Raw genomic sequence first — 22,696 nt, 5'->3', positions numbered from 1 at the left:
TATGCAGACTGCAACAGGTCATAAACCAAACGCAGGACTTCGCGGAGCCATGTGCACTGCTATCCCTGGATGCCATTAAGGCATTTGATTCGATATATTGGGAATGGCTCGTAGCGGTTCTAGAAACTTTCGGCTTCGGCCCGGGGTTCATTAGGTGGGTCAGGATTCTTTACACGGAACCCAAGGCTAGAGTGAAAACCGGAAAATACATATCTGACGCCTGGGACATATGCAGGGGTACTAGACAGGGATGCCCACTATCCCCCATGCTCTATGTTTTATGCCTAGAACCTATTGCCATCTATTTTCGGAAACAATTTTTTGACGCCGGGATACGCTTGGGGGGAGAGGATCACATCATCTCACTTTATGCAGACGACGTACTATTGTACGTTAGGGACCCACACAACAACGTACCCACAATGCTGGACGTCTTATACAATTTTGCAAAGTTCTCAGGTATACAATTTAACAAGGCAAAGTCCTGCCTCTTCCCTCTGGCGGGCCTAAGGGACAAGGACATACCGGAACTCCCTTCCCTAGGGGTACAATGGGAGGTCACCGCATTCAAATACTTGGGAATACACGTAATGCACACCCGGCATTGACGCACAAACACAATACGAAAGCAGCAATCCCGGCCTTGAGAAAATCCATGAACTTTTGGGCAAAACTCCCCCTGTCCATGATGGGTAGAGCCTCAATAATTAAGATGATTGTCCTTCCCAGATTTCTGTACAAGTTCTAAAACATACACTACTATATCAATGCTTCCTTCTTTCGCCTACTACAAGGGATACTTCGAGAGTTCCTATGGGGGAAAGGGAGGCGCAAGATAGCACTCACCACCTTGGTCCTCCCGTACACCCAGGGGGGATCCAACTCCCAAACTTGGAAAAATATTATTTGGCAGCACAGCTTAGTTTTGTGTCCAAGTGGTTGGCTGATGACGCCACATCTGAAACTCCCCTGCTCCAGTCCTTGACCTCCCCGATCCATTTGAGGGAACTTATCTGGGCCCCCAGTCACCTGATGCAAAATGCCCCCTTTATGGCTGCCCTAGGGCGAAAAGTTTGGCGCAGAGCAGAGACACTCGCCCACGCAAGACACCAGTACTCCCCGGACATACCGTTGATTTCGGACCTATGCAGATCCGACTCGGACCTACAACACCTCAGATACTGGGAAGGGAAAGGGATATATACATGGGGGGACCTATACGCTGATGGCACCTTCAAGGAATTTGAAAGACTATGCGAAGAAGCTGGAATGCCCAAGGGCCAGTTTCTTTGGTATCACAGGATACGAACTACAGCACGAAATAAGTGGGCAACATGGCCGGAGGAACCAGAATCAAACCCCCTAATTACGCTACTGTATAACCTAGATCAAGGGGGTAAAACAGTGTCCCAAATCTACGCTCAACTGAGTGACATCCCTAACCCACGTAGCGCCGATCTGAAAAGCAGATGGGAAACGGACTTGGGCCGGGAGATAACAAGTGGAGAGTGGGAGAGGGCCCTAGCGCATCCTAAAACAGTCTCCAGGAACCACAGATTTAGACAAATTCAACTGAACCTCCTACATCGAACATACTTAACCCCATCCAGGCTGGCGAAGCTCACCAAATCATCGCAATCTCACTGCACCTGGTGCGGGGCGAACAATGCGGACCTGATCCATCTGTTTTGGTCGTGCACCAAAACACAAGCCCTATGGACCGCTGTACAGCAGACAAGCGAGAAAGCTGGGTCGACTAGGTACAAATGGACTCCAGATGAATGCCTACTAGGAACGTACCCCAGGCCAGCCAAACTTAAGCATCTAGTCAAATTAATGGATATTATGTGCATACTGGCAAAAAGAACCATTGCAATGTCCTGGAAAAAACCCGCAGGACCCCAACAAAAAATATGGCACAGGGAATTGGAACGCTGGACACAGGCAGAAACAAAGGCATGGGAAGACAGCGTAGCTAGATCGACGGATGCCTCGAGCATGACCCTAGCGGCCTGGAAAGAACTCATAGGATCCTTGTCTCATCCCTCGGACGACAGGCCCCCCTGAAAGGAATAAACCCACGGCACACAGCCCTACGACCAATGTCATTGAACCCCAAGAGCAACCGACCTTCACCTTACTAGGTTCCTACAAGCTCAAACCCCCTCTTCCCCCTCAGCATCGGACAACCTGACCCCCCTTGAACTGGCAAACCGGGCCACCGTAACGAACGGAACACTTGGAGACAGTTAATGTTGAATTGTTAATTTGTTAATGTTCTCTCACGGAATCCACACCATCCTTTAACAACACACATTTCTATGTCAAGCGACTGTAATAACATTGAGAAATGTCAATAAACAAATTTAAAAATGAAACAAAAAAAGTGATGGATGATAAAACAGAAAAACAGGGACTCATGATGGAACTATAACAATATGCAACAATCCAGACGCAAACCAAAGTTTGTAACAATAACAAAGAACATAAAGCAGATCGAAGCTTCCAATATGAAAGCCAAACTTTCTCGATTATGCCAGCAAATTTTCCATTACCGACACAGCCACTTTCCATCGAACCACCAGCTTGTACCCCCTTTGATATATTTGATCTCTCAAAGCGTGGAATGGTGGGTCAAGATTTAATAACGAACTCAAAGTCCAAGAAAAAAACAGAAAACAAAATCCAAAATGGATCTCGTGCATTTCTGAGGAAAATGAAGACAATACAGAAAACTTTACCAGATGAGGCAAAGAATAATAATAACCACCCTACGCTAAAACAAAAAGGTACGCAACAAAAAGCGAGTGAAAAGGAAAGAACGGTAATTCAAAAAGAGCAGACCAATTCAGTTACCAGCGCAACAGCGGAACCATTGGATGCCCTGCTGGAAATAATAAATAAAAAAACATCCAGTCAGGTGGAAAAACCTATTCCAATAATAGACTTATCAACTGCTGACGAGTTGAGTGCCTATATTTCTATGTCAATCAATTCACAAGATCTGACGCTGATCGTCGTCGACGAATATAAAGACTCGACGAGAGAACAAACCTTGTCTGAAGCGGAGGAAGAAGAAGTATCTAGCATGGATCTGGAATACTCAATAATATCTAATGATGAACCATGGTTATCACCAGAAACAGAACCTGAAGAGCTCAGCCAAAACAGCCCAATCCCGCAAATAAGTCCCATATTAGTGAGACCAAAATTTCTAAACCCACAGAAGATAACCGCTGCCTATACAATAGCTCTATTTCCATCAACAGCTATTACAGATGATCCGGTAATAATGATTAGAGCCAATATTCTACGATTATTCAAAGCAATCCCACAAGTGGAGAAATTAAAATCGGATGATCTGGATCTAGTTCTCTTTCCAAATAAGCAACATATAGAAGAGGTGCAAATAGATGTTTGCAATCAAGAATGAATGCAAATGGTTCTAGCAAATAAACATCAGTTTGAGAAACTAGGATTTGGAATAGAGGAAATCTTTGTCTCGAGGGCCTTAGCTGAAAAAAAAAAAGAAATCTAGCCCCATTTCCAATCTGAAACCAAATTATAATGAGGACCAAAATAGAGGGATAAAACCTGCTCCAAAGCGGAACAATCATAGTCCAAGGTTACTTCCTCAAGAAGATGCGCACTCACAACCCATATGGCGTGATTTCCACGACTCTCCACAAAGGGAATCAAACTTGAAGAAAACCTATCTATAACAACGAAATAAGAATGAATCACAGAAATGTACCATTTCGTTAGGAACATGGAATACAAGGGGGAATAAACATCTCCTAGAAAAACAGTCAAAATTTGTAGAGAATCTGGATATTATTTGTTTACAAGAAACATGGCTAACTGAAGAGGTGATCTGTGATGGGTACAGTATATTAATGAATCCAGCGATATCAGGTTAACAGGGCAGGCCCGCAACAGGAATGTTGTTACTTTCAAAAATATTTCCAACATGGACAATCATTGCTAGCAAAAACATTCATCCGTGGGCTCAATATTTAACTATTAAAATGACAACACCAAACAAGGAGGAAATACCGACCGCCTTGGATGATTTGTTGATATCCATAGTTAATATATATTGGAACCCTAATGCAATGTCAGAGAAGAAATTTATCGACTCCATATTTGAAGAATTGGACAACGTAGCAATTGCGAATAGTCCCATGGAATTCATCATAGTTGGAGATTTTAACTTTCACTTATTTGATAAAGAAGACCAGTCATTGGACCCCAGTTCATGGTCGAGCAGAGCAAAAAAGTGGATGAGAGAAGTGAAACAAAGAAAAATATATCTAAGTAACCAGCCAACAGATACTGAAGGTAAACCTTTACCAACATGGACAGGTGAAACATTGAAATCAATCATTGACTATATGTTTACATCGAAAAGAATCAGAAGCTTAACGACTTCAATAAGAAATTCGAGACAACAGGATAGCGATCATCATTTCATCCAGATTGAATGGTCTACCAAACCAGCCACTGACCAATGCCTAATACTACCGGTCCTTGAGCTAACAAATGGGTTGAATAGACTCAGGATTAAGCACAAACAAATGGCGGAAATAGCTTCAACCTTCGAAGGCGCACCAATTCAAGATATCATCAAAATGGAGTATGGCTGGATCCTTGAAAGATACAAACGGAAGGACACAAAAAATAACCAAAAACCATCACACCCTCACTATTTCAATACCGAAGTCCAAACAAAACAAAAGACAACATCTCAAAGCGCTATGGAAATTGAGAAAATCCAAAACACCTAATTTTGAGATAGAAATAAAAAAGGAAAAGACCAAATATTCCAATGCAATCAAAGGTATCAAAGCTTCAATAAAGCAGAATGATGCAGAAGCGATTTTGACAGCACTTAAAGAAAAAAATACGAGGCAGCAATGGTCATTGTTGAATATATCAGCGACAAGCAAAAGATGATTCAAGAAGTGGTTGCAAATAGATGGGTGAACCATTATTCAGCATTATACCAAAAGTCTGTACAAACAGTTAGAAATGTTAGAGAAGCAAACGATGACCCATGAGACATTAAATGGGAACATGAAGACATTATTAAGACCATAAACTCAGTCAAATCATCGAGAGCCCCAGGACCTGATGGTTTAACAAACAGCTATCTAAAAGCAGCCCCGGACCAGTGGGCCAACTTTATGAGTCATCTATTACGCTTAATTAAAAAGACCCAACAGATACTTCAGACTTGGACTACAGCGTTTTGATTCCAAATTACAAAACAGGAGATAGAAAAGATCTGTCCAATTATAGACCGATAGCTTTACTAGATCCCTTGGGTAAATTATTTGCTGGTTTCCTGCAAACAAAGTTGAATCAATGGGCAAAAGACAACAACAAAAAAGCCACATATAGGTACTAATGTCAACCTCCTACTGTTGAATATGCTGAAACATGAAGCAATGGCTAAATCGGAACAATTTTATGGTATCTTTATAGACCTAAAAACTGCCTTCGATTCAGTGAATAGACAACTGTTATGGGTTAAATTAAGAAATTGGGGCTGCCCCGCAAATATTCTGAACCCAATTAAAGAGCTTTATTCGAATACCTCAATACGGGTTCGATTGACCAAAGAAGGAAGGCTGACTGAGTCGATTCCAGTAGACAACGGGCTAAAGCAAGGCTGCCCATTAGCTGCGTGTCTTTAGAATCTTTTTACTTATGATTTCAGCGAAAAAATTCTAAACACTGTAGCGGATCCACCAAAAATCAATAGCGAAGCTATACAAACGCTAATTTACGCAGATGATATTGTCATTTTGGACCAAACATTGCAAGGATTGCAGCAAACAATGGATAAAGCACAAGACTACATGATGGACAATAAGCTGCAAATCAACACCGATAAAACAAGAATCATGAAGCTGATTAACTTGAAAACCAAAAGTCAACCAAACGTAAAGATTCAGATAGGAAAACAACAGATTGCGACAACCAAGACAATCAAATATTTAGGGGTTATAATTAATCCTTCAGAAAACGAAACAGAATGGCAAGAACACATTGAAGCAAAAGCAAGAACTCTGGCAAACCAAGGTCGTTTCTTCCATTTAAAATACGGGACTTATTCAGCAAAACCCACAATTCTTCTGTACAAACAAAAAGTAATCTCAATTTTAACATATGCAAGCGAGACACTAATTAATCAAAAGATAATGAGATGGCCCTATTATGAGGACCTGTTCTGGAGGAAGACACTTGCCTTGCCCAAAACATTTCCAATGAACAGACTGAGATTTGAGTTAGCCTTACAATCGGTACAGTTAATAGTCCTATGGAAACAACTGGACTTGTTAAGAAAAATTATGTCTCATGATGAAATACCAGCTTTGGAAATCCTAAAAGAAAAAAAGGACGCTTTCCAATCGACCGCATTACGGAAATGGGTTAATGAAATTAAGGCGAAAATGAAAATAGAAGACATCTCAGACGAATTGCTGCTGAATAGACCACAATATGCAAAACGGAAAATACAAACGAACGATTGGCTAAGAACACTGGAATTACAGAAAAAGTACAAAGGGCATCTTCATGCAGAAACAGAGGTGAGGGCACTTAATCAAGTACCTAAATATCTGGTACAGTTTCCCAGCTGTATGTTTCGCAATTTGTTTCTGCAATTTAGATTAAATATATTGCCCACTCGCGAATACCAAGCTTTGATAGTGAAACCTCTCAAAAAATCTGATGCCCGTCGATTTTGTAATTTAGCGAGACCAGAATCTCTATTTCATCTGATCATGGTATGCCCAGCCTTGAAACCGAAAAGAGATTTATACAAAGACTTCTTTAAAATTTCCGAAAAGCCATCGACAACAGAAGAAAGATGGGCGGAACTCCTCGAAGGAAATAACCAACGATTAATATTTACTGTGATTAAATTCTGGAATGATCTTATTACCGAAAATCCAGAGGAACAATGTGAATAACGTGAACACTGCGAATAATATGAATAATACGAATGGTAATGACTGACATTTTCCTTATTACTGAGATGTATGAACAAATGAAAAGTTTGTTAAATCAAACAAAACATTTTAATTAAAAAAAAAATAGCTGTTAAACTATTGCACCTTCACAATTATTGCCAATAATATGGCAAATGTTTAGGTAATGTAGGACACCTCGGGGCCCCTGGCCGAGACTCAAGTGTGCAATGAGGTAATCAGTGCGTTCACCTTCCCAAAACTCTATGCACTGTAGACAACAGAAATAGCTTGCTTGCAGAACCAACCAGTACACGATGAGATAATTGCACAGCTGGAGAGAGCATACCTTTCTGGCCACTGATGCTTCCAGTGGATGTTGAGTGACCCGTTTCCCTTTCCTCAGGTTTGTAGTAGGTGGCTCTCGTGACCCGTTAGGTTTTGGAAGGGTTGCAATCCAGTTTTTAATTTTCAGACCAGGTATGAGTCATGGGGTGCTCATGTTGGTATTCTGGGAGATCTGAGTACTGTCCAGCCTCATTTGGGCAATGGCCGCAGTGGGGAATGTAGTGCTTCCGGCCTATGCCAGTTGGAAGTGTCCTCCTTCCCCCTGGTTACAGTGCCTAGTTGAGCATAGAAATAGCAACACATTTCAGATCCCAGAAGGCACTTGATGCTAAGTAGGTCAAAGGTGAGCGGCATCTGCTCTGTTTGTATGATTAGGTAATAGCTTCTAATTCAATACAAAAGTGGTAAATACAGCCCTGGGATACCCTGCCATTAAGATTTCAAGACAAGGGCTATAGGTCCTAGCCAGTGGTGGCTATCGAAAAATCGAAGTAAACAATCTAGTTATGAATTTATCAAATCAGAGTTTAACAGCAGAAGAAACCAGTCTTCTTAATAGAGGCCTATCGTTTGCCCCAACAACATCTTTTGAACCGATTGGAAAACATATAAAACTATTCAAATTTGTTAGGAAGCTTAAACTAAAAAAATGTTTTGCAACACAAGTGGACAAACGCAAAACTGCATCGAAAACGGCCCATGTAAGTGATATAACCATTGAAGAACGGGGAAACGTACATTTACTAAGATCAATACAGGAACCTGATGCTTACCGAATACATCAGACTATGCACAAACTATAGATACACCCAGCAAGACTAACCCTGAAAGAACTCAAACCAAAATCGAGATTCTTGCCACAACTATCGCCAGATAATATGGTGGATGCCTTCTATAAAGCAGTGACGCATGACCTAAACCAACTGACAAAAAAATCAAAATATAACACCATAAGCAGCCCTAACAAGTCAATGATAACCAATATGGATTCGAATTCACCGGATCAAGCAGTCAGGTTGAAATCAACTTCTTAGACCTAACTAACAAAAACATACAGAAAGGAAACGGAAGTGAACTCCACACTCTTCGCCACAAGTTGTCATCAACAACCAGTCATTAGAAACATCCCAAAAGGTGAATTTATACGAGCCAAACGGAACTGTACGGAAACATCCGCTTTCATTGCAGAATGCAAACTATTGACCACCAGATTCACTGCTAGAGCGTACCCTCAAAAAGCAATCGCAACGGCTTGGAACAAAGCTTATACAATGAAGAGACAACAGACTTTGACTCAAAAAAACAAAGAAATGCAACAAGACAAAACAGTCCAATTTATTACCACCTACTGTGCCAACAACAAGGAGATTTCAAAAGTACTCAAAAGAAATTGCTATCTTCTGAAGTTAGATCCACATGTTGGAAAGTGTATCAAAGATCAACTGACCCTAGTTTACAGAAGACTGAAAACACTGAGAAGTAGCTTAATCCCATCGCTACTACCCGAAAAAGATGAAACAATAACAACAACTTGGCTACAGCAACCATCGTCTGGATTTAGGAAATGTGAATTCTGCTCAGTGTGTGAACACGCACTGCAAAACACCAACGTGTTTAAAGACAACATTTGAGTAAAAACCCAATCAGAGAACCAATCAACTGTCTCTCCAAGTACGTTATATATGCTATATATGTACCTGTAACTTAATATACATTGGGAGCTTAATTTGTGAACTGAGAGTACGAATTAGAGAAGATATTTCAGCAATCGGAAGTCAAGACAAAAACTAACCACTGTCAGACCATTGTCAAAAACACCACCAACTACAAGATAAAAGAGACATTACATTTGTGGGAATTTAAAAAGATCAAGATGGGTGAAGCAGAATAAACTATAACTCACAACATTAGTTTTACGCTGCTGTGACCATAAAAAGTAAACAAACTGCAATTTTACGATAGCGCTTTCACCACCAAGGACCGCGCAGTAACACAGGTCATTTAATCAACACCCAGATATTTAGGTGCAGTTCAGGTTAATAAAAATACGCTATGGAACCAAATGTGTGGTATACTAATAGGAAATCATGCTTATTATGGGCATTTAGTAACCCTGCTCAAAACTGCACAAAATATTAGGAATGTCCCTTTAGCAGAGGAAATAATATCAAAGGGCTCCTGATGGAAGCAACCCTATTCTGCCCAGGAAGGCTAAATTTACTAGAACAAAAATGAATGGGTTGGAAAACAAACTTACTATGTATCCTCCTCCCTTCTTTTTTCATTCCCAAAACAGCAAATATAAGTATATAGAAACACACTCAGAGAATTTCAAAACGTTTTATATTTGAAAAGATTTTAAATTTCTATTTTTACATAATGAACATCGCATCAAAGACAAAACACATAAGCAAACACAATTTGCATGGTCAGAGCAAAACAGAAATCGTGACTTCACGTTTTTTACCAATTTGTTTCGAATCCACGCCCGGGACTCCATTCGATGGTTTTGTTTCCGAGGCCAAGCAGTTGCGTGTGTGAGAAATCCCCCCTCTGAACTGGGTAAGCATGTCAACATGGCCCTTTGATTTATTTTCTCTGAGTGCACACCGCACTACATAGATTTCATATTTAGAATGAACACATATATCTCCTTGTTTTTAGTACTATATGTGAAGAGGTAGATGCCATAGCGCACTGACTCTTGGACGCACAGCCACCCTTAATAGGTAAGATCCAGCAAGCATGTGGTCCTTATTTTCCACTCTTTCCTCTATTATTGAGCCGCACAATATCAGATGTATTCAATGGGTATTGTCTATTCTTTTACCAGGTTATCTACGCCACCTTCACCTGTGGTGAGACGTCTGTCCCGATAGGTAAGCCATGTCTTTTCTACTTCAAAGTTAGATATTAGTGATTTATGTCACGCCTAAACCCAATAGGTTTTGAGCCTCCCCTTATCAGATTTCTCCATTCCTGTTACAGCTTTCCCTGAACATCACAGTTTTCCCTTCGTCCTGATGAAGGCCCTAGGAAGAAATGGCTCTCCTTGCCCCGTTATAGGGCTGAAACACCTGGTGTAGACACTTTTGTACCAACACACAAACACTATCAATGTCAATTGTTTGTGTTCTTTAGAAAGTTGTACGATTGATTTGTTTTAGTTTATTTGTTCACTTTGTGTTTGATGCCTGTCGTATACTTGCAGTAGCGACAGTAGTAATTGCATTAATGTTTGTCTAACTATATTACCCTGTGAATACAGGTTTCTGTTTTGCTCTGACCATGAATGTTGTGTTTGCTTATGTGTTTTGTCTTTGATGCGATGCTCATTACGTAAAAATAGAAATTCTAAATCTTTTCAAATATAAAACTTTTTGGAATTCTCTGAGTGTTATTCTATACACTTATATTTCCTCATGCAGAGGAGACAGGTTTTTTGATAACTCTTTCAGATCATGGAAGGACAACCAAACAATAAACCCCATACTGTGCTTATTTTTCATATAGGAGGGATTTGAGCCCATGAACACAACAACGCACAACAAAGTCATATATCTTGGACCACATCTTTGACCACATCTTTGAAGGGTAAGATACCTTATATAAGTAGGCTCTTGCAAATTATTTAATCAAGCAGCAGTGAGAAAGCTTGAATAGCCCAGCACACACCGTTTGTGTGTGCACAAAAGTGTAACCTGTGCAACCCAACCCCCACCCCACCCCGGTTCATACTGTAGGTTACAGGGATCTCACCAGAAATCACTATATGTTATCTCACACCTCTTTTTTCGAGTAATCACAATGGGTCTATACAAATGTGTATTGTGTTTTATTTATACAAATATTGGTGCTTTGATCGAAATGGACATGAACTTAAACTATTTTGTAATCATTTTTTTCTTTGTTGTAAACCAAATCAGCCCGGATTTCAAAAAAGCAAAGTTCTGATTCCAATTATAAAATGTGTTTGGCCAGGGGATGAGTTGGGCTGGTTGATGGGTTGGACTGGGGATGGGATGGGTTGCTTATATTTAGGACGGTGGTGGGGGGGGGGGGTATGTATGCCCGTATAGTGAAAATCAAATGTTGGCACCCATGTACCCACAGTTTAATTTCCTGATAAATGTCAGCACAAAAGAAGCATGTATTTGTGATTAACCAGTTTGACAAGCATATAACATCTTTATAAATATAACTTGTGATAAAACACAAAGCAAGGGGCACACAAATTACAGAGTATTGGTGTGATAGTCCGACACAAAAAAAACATTTCAAAGAAAGCTAGTGAACTAATGAATGCAAGCAGCATTTTTGAGTTTGGTAATGGCTTTGTTTTCTATGAAAGTGTAAAATGTACATTTGGAAAACAACAGTGTGCCCAGCATGAAGAATGCCTGCTATTAACAGTGATGGCCCCCACCCCAATGATATTCATAAATAATAATAATACTTTTGCATTTTTGTAGCGCTATGAACCCTCAGGTATCTGAGCGCTGCTTATTATTCCCACGGTGTGTGGTGCTCGTTTATCGACCTCTGAAGGATGAATGGTGGAGTTTGGCCCTGTTGGGATTCGAACCTGCCGCAGAATGTCCAAGGGAGCACTCTATTCGCTGTGCTATCTGACGGGATCATGGGCCATTGATTCCTGTGGTGTCCCTTTCAGGACAGAAGAAAGAAACGGGCTGAGCAAATAAGTACAGGAAAAGCGCGTGTGAAGGCTGGGGAAGGAAGGACAGCGCAGATTAGATCACCGAGCCCCCACCAGAGTAATAGCTTGGTCAGGGTGTAGGCAGGCCGGGTCTCGAGATCCGGCAAGTCATCTGAAGCCAGATCGCGGATTCGGCAAGAGCCGGCCCATTGACCAGCGCTGGTAGTAGTGAGACAAGGGTGAAACCTCCGCCCATCCCCCCTCAATCTCTATATCAATGACTTCCCTATGTTGCAGGAGGAATTCCCGGCCCAAGGTCTGAGACTTGATGGCACAGAAATAAAAGGCCTGCCCTATGCAGATGCCCCGGCAACATGGCACCCACCAAGCAAGGACTCCAACATAATGTCAACTTCAACGAAGATCACTGCAAGGCCCGGCATTCGAAGTGAACCTAAAAACGCCTAAAATCGTGGAATTCCAGAATAAAGCTAAGAGCAATGGCAACCAATTCAAACTGGTCCTTAATGGCACGAACGTTGAGCATGTTACAGACTACACTTACCCAGGTCTCAGAATAAGTGCGCCTGGAAGCTTTCAAATGGCAATAGAAGCACTTCAACAAGAAACCTGTCTCCCATTCCATTCCCCAAAGAAGCCAGCAGTGTATTTCAATGTACCAGTAAAATGAATGTGAAAACTGTTCGAACCATCTCCCCTACCCTACTTTATGGGCGTACCTCCTAACACTAAACAAGTAAGAATATGAACGAGTGTGCAGAATGGCACAAGTATGCAGCAGAAATTCTGCACCGCCAACCCCGCAAATAGGTATTTAGTGTGCATGGAAACTGCCCACGCCATGGCCGCAGAGCAGGACTAGGGAGCTTCCTCCTGCTGCTGCTTGACTTCCAAAAGCACATTTGTAAGTTTTGGTGCAATATCGGGAGCGGTAACCCAGACTCCCTCCCCTAGCAGAGACTGCAAGACCAAACAGCAAATCCACTGCGCAAAATATGACATGTTATGTCATGTGTCATTAGACTGCCCCACATTGCCCCAGCAAAGGAAACCCAAAAAACGGGAGGAGACACCGGCTGGAGCAGGGGTCGGCAACATTTGTCTCTCCAGATGTTTTGGACTGCAATTCCCATCAGGCCTAGCCAGGATGAATCTGTGTGATTTTCCCGCGACGGGAATGTTCGAGGGAGAAATGACCGAAGATTATTTGCTCGAAATAATCTTCAGTCATTTCTCCCCTGAACATTCCCAATGTGCCCAAACCCCTAGCCAAACCCCCACCCACACCCCTACCCTCACCCCCAACACATCCCCGCCCCTTACTTACATTGCCTTCTGTCTTGCTGGACCCTGAGACGCCTGTTCCCTTTCACTTCCGTGATCGGATTTGGCGCTCCAGGGTCCTTTTCTTCTTTTTTTTCCCCTTCTTTTTCGGGCAGCTGCAGGGGTATCCCCTGCAACCCTCGCTCACTAAACTATACATTATACAACCCCTGCAGCCTTTATTTAAATGTATTGTTGGGCAACCCCCGCTCACTATACTGTATACTCTATAGTGTAGTGCGCGGGGTGTTGCGGGGGACATCCCTGCAGCCTTTTTATTTTTTTAATTTTTGTCGGGCAGCCCTGCTCACTATACTGTGTAGTATAGTGAGTGGGTTGCTGCTGGGGACACCCCCGCAGCCCCGCAGCCTTTGTTTTTCTTTTTTTTTTACCTGCCACACCAAAACATACGTTCAAACTTTTGTTTTTTGAACTTTTGGTGGTATGCATTTTATATATTTTTTTTTTATTTTAAATATTTATTTACAATTTAACCACAACAAGAATACATCAATCACATAGCAAATACAATAAATACAACAAAGGAAGAGCAGAGAAGAGAGAGAAAAAAAAAAACCCTGCAATATATACAAACCTCAAGCCAATACATGTTTACATATAGTCTACTTGCTAATACAGATCTAAGAATGAATCCCACACCTTAGCATGTACCTGCAGTTTCCTCAATCGCCTATATATCACCCTCTCAATATTTGCCAAGGAAATCATCTCACCAATCCAACTTTCCGCAGTTGGAGGAATCCGGGATTTCCAACCCCTCAAGATCAGTCTTTTAGACACTGAAGCTCCCCTAAACAAAAATTTCTTCTCAGACACAGAAAGATCTTCAAGTAATTCACTACATCCCAAAACCATCGTCTTAAAGTCCAGATCAATTGTGCGATCCAGGACTCGCAAGCACATACTGCAAACCTCATGCCAGAAGCCCCGGACCCTGACACAATCCCAGAGCATATGTTCAAGAGTCCCAACATCCAAACCACAGCACCAACACGCGTCAGAATCAGTCATGCCCCTCTTCTTGAGCTTCTCCGGACACCAAAACACCCTAGGTCTTTTGGTGGGGTAGGTAAATTGGATTCATTTCGACCAAATCCAGCCAAGGATAGTAAATGTTAAGTGGTCATGGGAGTTGTAGTCCAAAACATCTAGAGAGCCGCGGGTTGCAGACCCCTAGGCTAGAGACTTAAAACAGACCCTGAAGAAGCAATGCACAATGTACTGGACAGCAGAACTGGGACAAGCTAGCGTGCTGCGAATCGCCGGGGATACACTTTAAACGTGCAGAGTACTTCACCTTGGTTAAAAATAAATTTACAAAAAGCATAGGAAATCGCTCACCAAACACAGACTTGGTGACCGCAAGCTGAAAATAGAGTCTGGCTGACACAGCTCAAACAGGAAGCTCCAGGGCGATAGAATCTGCGACAATGTGACTTGGGAGAAGCAGAGAAAGAGACACTTTCTCGTGTGCTGCCGTGCACGCAAAGACATTCCGGGCATCTACCGTAGCTGAAGGGAATGTGGCATTGCTCTGTCACATGCCTTTACTTGGGCAATATGTGTCTACATTGCCATGCCAATAAAGTGCCTAGGATTGTATTGTGAAGGTGAGTGGGTGGGCAGACAGTCAGTGTGGGGGCGGGGGAGGAGTGGCCCCCAGGGAGCATGTCATTGCAATGCCTCATGCCTGGAGATGATGCTTCGTGGTGAGGTCACTGCCGCCCTCCAGGCAGCTGCTCCTCAGCTATTCCCAGCAGTGCCCACCTTCCCCGGCTCCAGGACCCTTCCTCGCCGCAGGTCTCGCTCTGGGATTCCGAGCATGAGCGCAGTTCCTAACAGTACATGAAGACTAGGCAGGTTTGGAATGTTCACAACACAGAGGCTTAAAATAAAATATTCTGCTCCAAATCGACAGCAAAAGGAGGAAAAACATGCTCCCATAGCTAAACGAATTACAGGTCCTGCCTCCCTCTTCCCAGTACAGTCTCAAACTCTGTCAAGATACAAACATAAATAGCGCATTCTGGGACATGTAGGCTTGGGTTGCTGTAATGTAACCAATTGAACTAAATCATCGGATAGCATCCGTGTGTTAAATGATAGCGCAGGCTAAGTCATCTGGCCTCCCTAGACGGCAACCCGACGTTTGGAGGGCTGTGGAGCAGCAGAAGACACTACTTGGCAATATTGACCCATTTGGTGCATCCATTTTATAGGATTTAAGGCATCTTCCCTGCAAATCCAACTTGATCCCTAGTTTTACAGTGGTTAACTAAGACATTATTTTTGTGTTTAGTGCTTACTCCTACAGCCTTTAGGCTTTGAAGCACTGTAAAATAAAAGTGGTTACTATCGCCTAACACAACTGTGCCCATTTCAGTGACATCAAATGTGTTTATTTATTTAATTGTATTGTTTATTTATGCAGCACTTATACACAGATGAAGTGCTTCAAAGAGCTTCAATGCGGGAAGGGAGCAAGGGAATACAGTACTCATTCTTAGGCCTTGAAGATTTCAAATGATCAACACAGAGAAACTAGAATAATAGGCCTGACGACATTTCCCCTAGTGCAAGTGCATGAAGTGTTAAGTTGCGACCAAGCTTTGGAGGGTGGGGCGAGAGACAGTGGGTGGGGGGACAGGACAGACAGCTGACTGGTCCTAGTACATTTAGGTAATGCATACGTACAGACGGAGGTGCGGAGAAAGGGGGAACTGGGGGGGGGGACAAAATGAGTCCGTTCCAGCAGGGCCCTGGGTTTAGTGTAGAGAGGTTGCCCTGCTCATGGGGCGTAAACTGAAAGTGCAGTAATGTTGATCAAAGTGCAGCGGCACGGAGGCAAGTGTAGAAAAGATGGCGGGGGAGCATGGGACCTGTAGGCTCTGGAGGTGAACCAGGCAACCAGTCAGCAAAAACTGAACAGTGTTAGGGAGGAGAAGGAGGGTGGAGAGAAAAAGAAGGGAGGTTAGCAGGGGAGAGGGAGAGAGAAGGAGGATGAGAAAAGGAAGGTCTTGCAGAGTTTCCAGAACTTAAGGTGTTCCGGCTCAAGACGGAGAGAGGCAGGGAGGCTGCAGAGGATAAAGATCTACCCCCAAATCTCTGTTTGTGAAAGCGGCTCACCCGCAGAGAGTTGCAGGAAAACGAGTGGAGGACTCTAGGGGCAGAGCATTTAGCAAGAGAGCGTTGTAGACAGTGCGGGCCCAAGCCCCAGAAAGCCTTGTGGATTATGCAGGGGGTCTTGATCCTTGCAGCCATTGGGAGCCAGTGGATTGAATAATTGATTGATTGATTGATTGAGATATTTGTAAATGCGCACACAACTAACCAAATCGATTCTTAGTGCAGTTGGAATATATCAGCAGACAGAAGTATAATCACCAATCACATGATCATAGTAGCCCAAAGTCAAACGGAAAACCCTATCTAAAAGGGTGTTTTTTCAGTCCTGCTCAAAATGTTTAGAGCGATTCATTTTTGTTAAGTTCAGAGTGGAGGGAGTTCAGTGCAGGAGAGATGCAGTCCCATGGCTTGAGGACAAGGATAAGTCTTGCGGTTCTGTTCTGAATGAGTTGTAGAGGACGGAGAGTATAATTAGGAAGATTGAGAAACTCCCTAGAAAAATGAGTCAGCATCTTGTGGGCTACCAAAGGCATCTGTGCAGACTGCCAGACACGGGTTTGAATCCCAGGTGGCCCGTGATGCCCTGCATCCTTGATTAGTTGGGTAATAATCACACATGTTATTACAGTGCAAATAAGTGATAGGAGGCACCATGAGGTCTAATAATAAAAGCTAGTATTATTAAGAAAGGGCTGAACGATTCGAACCTGGTTCCTGCAGGTTGTGCACTGATCACAGCAGTAGACATTAAACCCACTCAGCTATCTCTTCTTGCACAACCACCACTTCATCTGAGTGAATTCAGGGTGCTGTAAGAAAAGAAAGTGGCATGCTGGGCTCAGGGCTACCCGGGCACTCCAAATCCACACCTTAACTCTGGTGCACATGAACTACTCTGGCCTCAACTCAATGCATCAGTTTGGCATATCAATGGTAGCCCGGCTGAACTTTCAGGCTGACCTCTATGAATTGCATTGAGCAGTTGTGAGCTGTGCAACGGGACACTATAGTAGAGGTGCACCCACGGTTGACAATATACCAAGTTGCTTCAAACTGAAAAACATTTACCGCCAGAAAATACTGAGAAAATGCAGCCAAAAGGTAGATACGTGCAAACTGGAGTTTACCCGCTGTATTACGAAACCAATCATTCTTCAATGCATCTACAGCCTTTGTTGATTTTTTTTAATTCATCCAATAACAAACAGCTTTAGTTTAAATAAATGGACATAAACTAATTGCTCCCCAATACTGGAATCATTGTTTAATATTATTGGCTGGCGTCACCGCTACGCCATCCGGTATATTAAAAAGAAGCACTGCCAATGCTATTTTCTGCAACATGCATGATCAATCGCTTCACTACCATCTCCCTCAAAGACACGTCATACCTGCTCGACCAGACACTCAAAGACATATCCCGCTCCACTTTCCAATGTACAGCGATCATGAAATGGGTACTAAAGGCATGCCTCCCATGCCCAATCTGGAGCCTGTTACCCAGTATTAAAGGCATGCCTCCCATACCCAATCTGGAGTCTGTTACCCAGTACTAAAGGCATGCCTCCCATACCCAATCTGGAGTCTGTTACCCAGTACTAAAGGCATGCCTCCCATACCCAATCTGGAGTCTGTTACCCACTTTGGCTGCATTTTCGTCTTCCAACACAACAGTTCTCTTCCATAGACTTCAATGGATGTCACGCCCAGAAAAACCTTTACCAACAGTTAAAAATGAATTAGCACCCGTTGACTTTACCGGAATTACTGCCACACACACCTGATTTCACATGCCTTAAAGAGTCACTAGGTTGAGAGCAGGGCTTTAAGTGTGCTGAGGGTACAACTTGCCAGGGTACTGGCAGGGCCCACCAGTCCCCCACAAATAAGAGCCCAGCACCATTTTCCCTGAGCGTGAGTCAAGAGCCTGAAAGCATGCACAAAAAGACCTAAGCTGCTTTATGATAGAACAAGCTGTGAATATGTGCAGGGAAACCAGAAGCTGTCTCCCACTCAGCCAGCACAGCCGACGCCCCATGCTCAAAGGCTGAAGTTGTCCAAATGAGTAGATATGACTTGTGGTTTGCAAACATTTTACAATTTGCTGCCTGATTCATGGAATTATTTGCGTGAAAAACGCAGATTTGCGCGCCTTTCTGTCCGAAAATCCCCATGCTTCAAACAGGGATTTTCGGGGAGAAAGGGGCGCAAATCTGCGTTTTTCACACAAATAATTCCATGAATCAGGCTGTTGGTGTTATCACGAATTAAATGACCAGCACAAACAGAGCGCATCATGTGCTTAGAATGGGAGCAGACTTGAATCACTGTCACAGACATATTTGTCTAATATAAAAATGTGTGGTCTTACATTCCCAAAATGCTGTTTATTTTATGCAGAGCAGCCATTAGTTTTCATTTGAGCTATTTGTCATCCTCTCCTGTCTCGTATGTCATTTCAGGGCTGACTGAAGATGTGTAGGGGTGCTCATTTTTCAATGATGTTTGGGGCCCCCTCGGTTACCCCCTCAGAGACACCAGTGAGGTGCATAGATTACAGTGGAGATGTTTTCTAAGGCACACTCCAATCAGTGATGTTATTGGTGTTATCATTGTGGCTCCATAAAATAAGTCCAACTTGAACTTCATTATGCTGCAAGCTTATTCACTTCCCACACCAAAGATCTACTTGGCCATCTCATTGGTCCCTTTACTTGCTGACAAAATAAAGGGCTTTGCTGGCAGTCCCCTTTTCCGATAGTTTCTGGTGACCATGTACCACCACGCCACAATTGCTTTTGTATAAAACATTGCCACTCATGCCAGCTCCACCACTAGGCCCTGCTCCTCTAAGGCCACCAGGTTGTTTCCTCCAATATATAAAATGACCAGACAAAACATATCAGAGATAAGTTCACACCTTTAAAAGATGTCTGCCTTTGGCCAGCAAATGCATATTTAAAATGACACAGCCTTTAGCTTATGAAGCCTGGAGAATATGTACATACAATCAGCCCCATCGTGGGGGTTCGTTGTGTAGCAAATTCTTAGATAAATCGGCAGAGGTAGGGGTGAGTGGCTGCAGATTATCACGGAATAGGTGTGCTGGCCTCTGCACAGCAGAACAAAAGAAGGCATCCACCAGAGAGCTGAAATCCTAAATGACCTGTTAAAAAAAGGCCATTAAGCTGGTCCTGAGCTGGTCGTGAAGTCAGGACTGGGTGATTTATTTACAGGAGGACCTATTTTTTCACTGATTTGTATACTGAGAACATTATTTACAGAGAGTAATATATTTACAAACAGAGAAAGATAGAGATTTACAGACTGAATGCAAACAAGACCATCCAAGCCAATGCTAATTAACCCAACATACATGGTGCAGCAGGGTCTCGTGATGTGTGGTGCAGAAGGACTTTGCCGAAGCCACCTGTCCCTTCTTCAGGCCATGCCCAGCACTCAGTAGGGCATGCCCCACACGTTGGCCACACACACTTGTTATAGCCCCCCTTGATTTTGCATCCCACTTAAAGCACTTCTTGAGAGTCACCGCCAGCACCAGACAACGTACAGAGACTCTCTGTTATCCTTTTCCCCGCACCACCTCCCTCTCTGTCATCCAGTGCATTGGAGTGCGATAACATGCCATTCCTGCAAGTTACTGGCTCTGGGATCTCTGCTCCCAAATATCACGCTACGGCGAGGCCTCCTTGCTAAGACCCTACAAACTCGCCCGCCGTTTCTTTGAAAGTCAGATAATGCGGTCGGTCGCCCTCGAAGTGTTTAATGTCATATTCTAAGATTGTGCCATCACCTGTTTTTCCTTCCTGCCCACAAACATAATCGAATGAGGCACCTCGCCATTTACCCGGAGGGCATACTTCTCAATACACCATTTGTGTTCCATACAGAGGGTGTCATTTTCAATTGGGAGGTGTGGGAAATTGAGGCGTCCAAGCAAGGCAAATTGTTTTTACATATCCATGTTCCGCTCCAGCCCACTTCCACGCTCCGGCAAAGTGGAGGAGGAGGCACAGACCGGAGGTAACCTCTGTGCCATGCTTTCCTCCTCCGTTAGGTTTCATGCAGAAGTAAAACAAATGGATTCCTGCATTTCGAATTAGAACCTGCTGCTAAAGAGCTGGCAGATGGTATTGATAAATGCGGCCTGCAAAGTGTAGATTGCAGCGAGCGTTTGCTGCTTTGCAAATATTGAAAGTGTATGCGGGGGGACAAACAGCAGGTAAGTACAAACTTTTGTGGCACCCTGCATGCAATTTGCATTTGCTATTAAATGAGCCCTAGGCACTTAAAAACAGCGCCTTCTGTAACAGCGCGCGAAGGAACCCTCTTCTGTCAGATCAGTCTTCTTCCAAAGCATCCAGCAGCTTTGAATTAAATCCAATTGAATTGATATTTTTTTTCTATTGCGCTCATACACAAGTGTTTCAGAGCGCGACAAGGCAAGGGAGGGGAGCAGGGGAGAACAAAACAACGATCTTACTATGCACAGTGACATTGAGAATGCACAAGATCATGGGAGAGGGGGAGGGGAAAAGTGCAAGGAAGGGGGGAGAAGTGGAAAGTGCGGAGCAAAAGGAGAACAGAATAAATATTAATAAATAAATAATAAAAGCAACAAAAGTGGTAGTGCAGCCAGCAGGTGGCAAGTGCTGAGTTTAAGGCAGCAGACAGGGTAGGTCAGATAAGTACAAGGAAGAAAGAGGGGGGACTGTATGGGTACAGATACAGATCCCAGTCCAAGGGGTGGCCCGGAGGCAGAGCGGGAGGGTGGCAAGGTGAGCAGGAACCTGGGTGACCAGGTGCACGGTGCCAAGAGAGAACAGATCAGCAGGGGAGAGGGGGTGTGAAGGCAGAAGCAAAAAGGAAGGTCTTGAGGTGCTTCGGGAACCAGAGATGGTTCTCCTCAAGTTTTAGAGTGGCAGGGAGGCTGTTCCAGAGGGAGGCCCCAGCCAAAGACAGAGATCTACCCCCAGCTCGTTTCTTTGAAAAACGACTGACCCTGAGGGAGTTAGAGATAGAGGAGGGAAGAACTCGAGAGGGGAGGCATTTGCAGAGGGATAGCTGAAGGTATTTTGGACCCAGGCCTCAGAGAGCCTTGTGGACAATGCAGAGGTTTGGAATTTCATCCTTGCATCCACTGGGAGCCAATGGAGAGATTGCAGATTTGAAAAGCCATGGTGTTCAAGGACTGCATTCCTAGCTTGAGGAAGACCCAGCCCCAACTTCCAGAACGTCCACTCCTGCGCAGAGAGGTGCAGTCTGCTAAGGTCAACTCATTTTCTTGTAAGGGCCGGGGCCCACCTGCTCACCCTAGCCAGCTCCCCCGTTTGCGGGTCGTGGCTCCTCAGGCCTCTGCCTGGCATTAAAGGAATGGTTCGGTCAGAAATATTATTGGCCAAAAAGATGGCCAATAATAAAACAAATATCTAAAATATATTTTGTTTTTAAGTCCCTATGGAAACTTTCAAGCAAATGAAGCTCAAACTTTAAAATTGCAAGCACTAGTGGGCATCCATTTTGTGAAATGTATGCCGCCTGTGCTTGCCTTTACAGCACTAATGAAGCAAAAGCCAGCCAGATGTAGTAAACAAAAGCTACCACTGGGTGGCTTTTGCTTCATTGGTGCTGGACTCGGAGGACGGGGACCAGAGACTGCAGGCAGGAAAGCTGCAGCTGCATCTCAATAAGTGCTATTTTTTTTTTTAAATAAGCACTAGCTGCATTTTTTTTCTACGTTTTCCGGGCTGGAGGAGCCCGTAAAACTTAGAAATAAAACCGCAGCTTTTAAAACGTTGTATTTATGTTTGCGGTAGCTTCAGCTTGGAGCCCTCTGGGCTCCAAGCTGAAGCTACCGCAAACATAAATACAACGTTGTTGTGTTTCAAAAACGCTGCGGTTTTTCTTTCTAAGTTTCTCGTGCTCCTCCAAGCCGGAGGAGCCTGAGAAACTTAGAAAGAAAAACCGCAGCATTTTTGAAACACAACCGCGTTGTGTTTCTGCCTGCCGTGGCTATCACTTTGGGATTCCGCTGCTCCCCCGGGGGAGCACTGGAGACCCAAAGTGAAAGCCAAGGCAGGCAGAAACACAACGCGGTTGTGTTTCCATGCCGCAGTGTTTCTGCCTACAGCTGTTTTCACTTTGGAGCTCTCAGGCTCCCCCCATGGAGCCCGAGAGCCCCAAAGTGAAAGCTGCTGTAGGC

At 43.6% G+C, this 22,696-nt stretch overlaps 1 long non-coding RNA gene across 1 annotated transcript in view; it reads right to left on the bottom strand.

Moving 5' to 3' along the window:
- Window positions 1-14,834, bottom strand: part of LOC138520642 (uncharacterized) — a 236,643-nt gene extending 221,809 nt beyond the window's left edge. Inside the window, exon 1 of the long non-coding RNA XR_011282833.1 lies at window positions 14,689-14,834. This is a non-coding gene — a long non-coding RNA (uncharacterized lncRNA). The remainder of the gene's footprint in view (window positions 1-14,688) is intronic.
- Between the last annotated feature and the right edge of the window lie 7,862 nt (window positions 14,835-22,696).

This window comes from Ambystoma mexicanum, chromosome 13, assembly GCF_040938575.1.
Source record: "Ambystoma mexicanum isolate Mex_15411 chromosome 13, UKY_AmexF1_1, whole genome shotgun sequence".
Lineage (NCBI taxonomy): Eukaryota > Metazoa > Chordata > Amphibia > Caudata > Ambystomatidae > Ambystoma > Ambystoma mexicanum.
The sequence above is the reverse complement of the archived record's forward strand: the minus strand, read 5'-3'. Positions and strand labels throughout refer to the sequence as shown.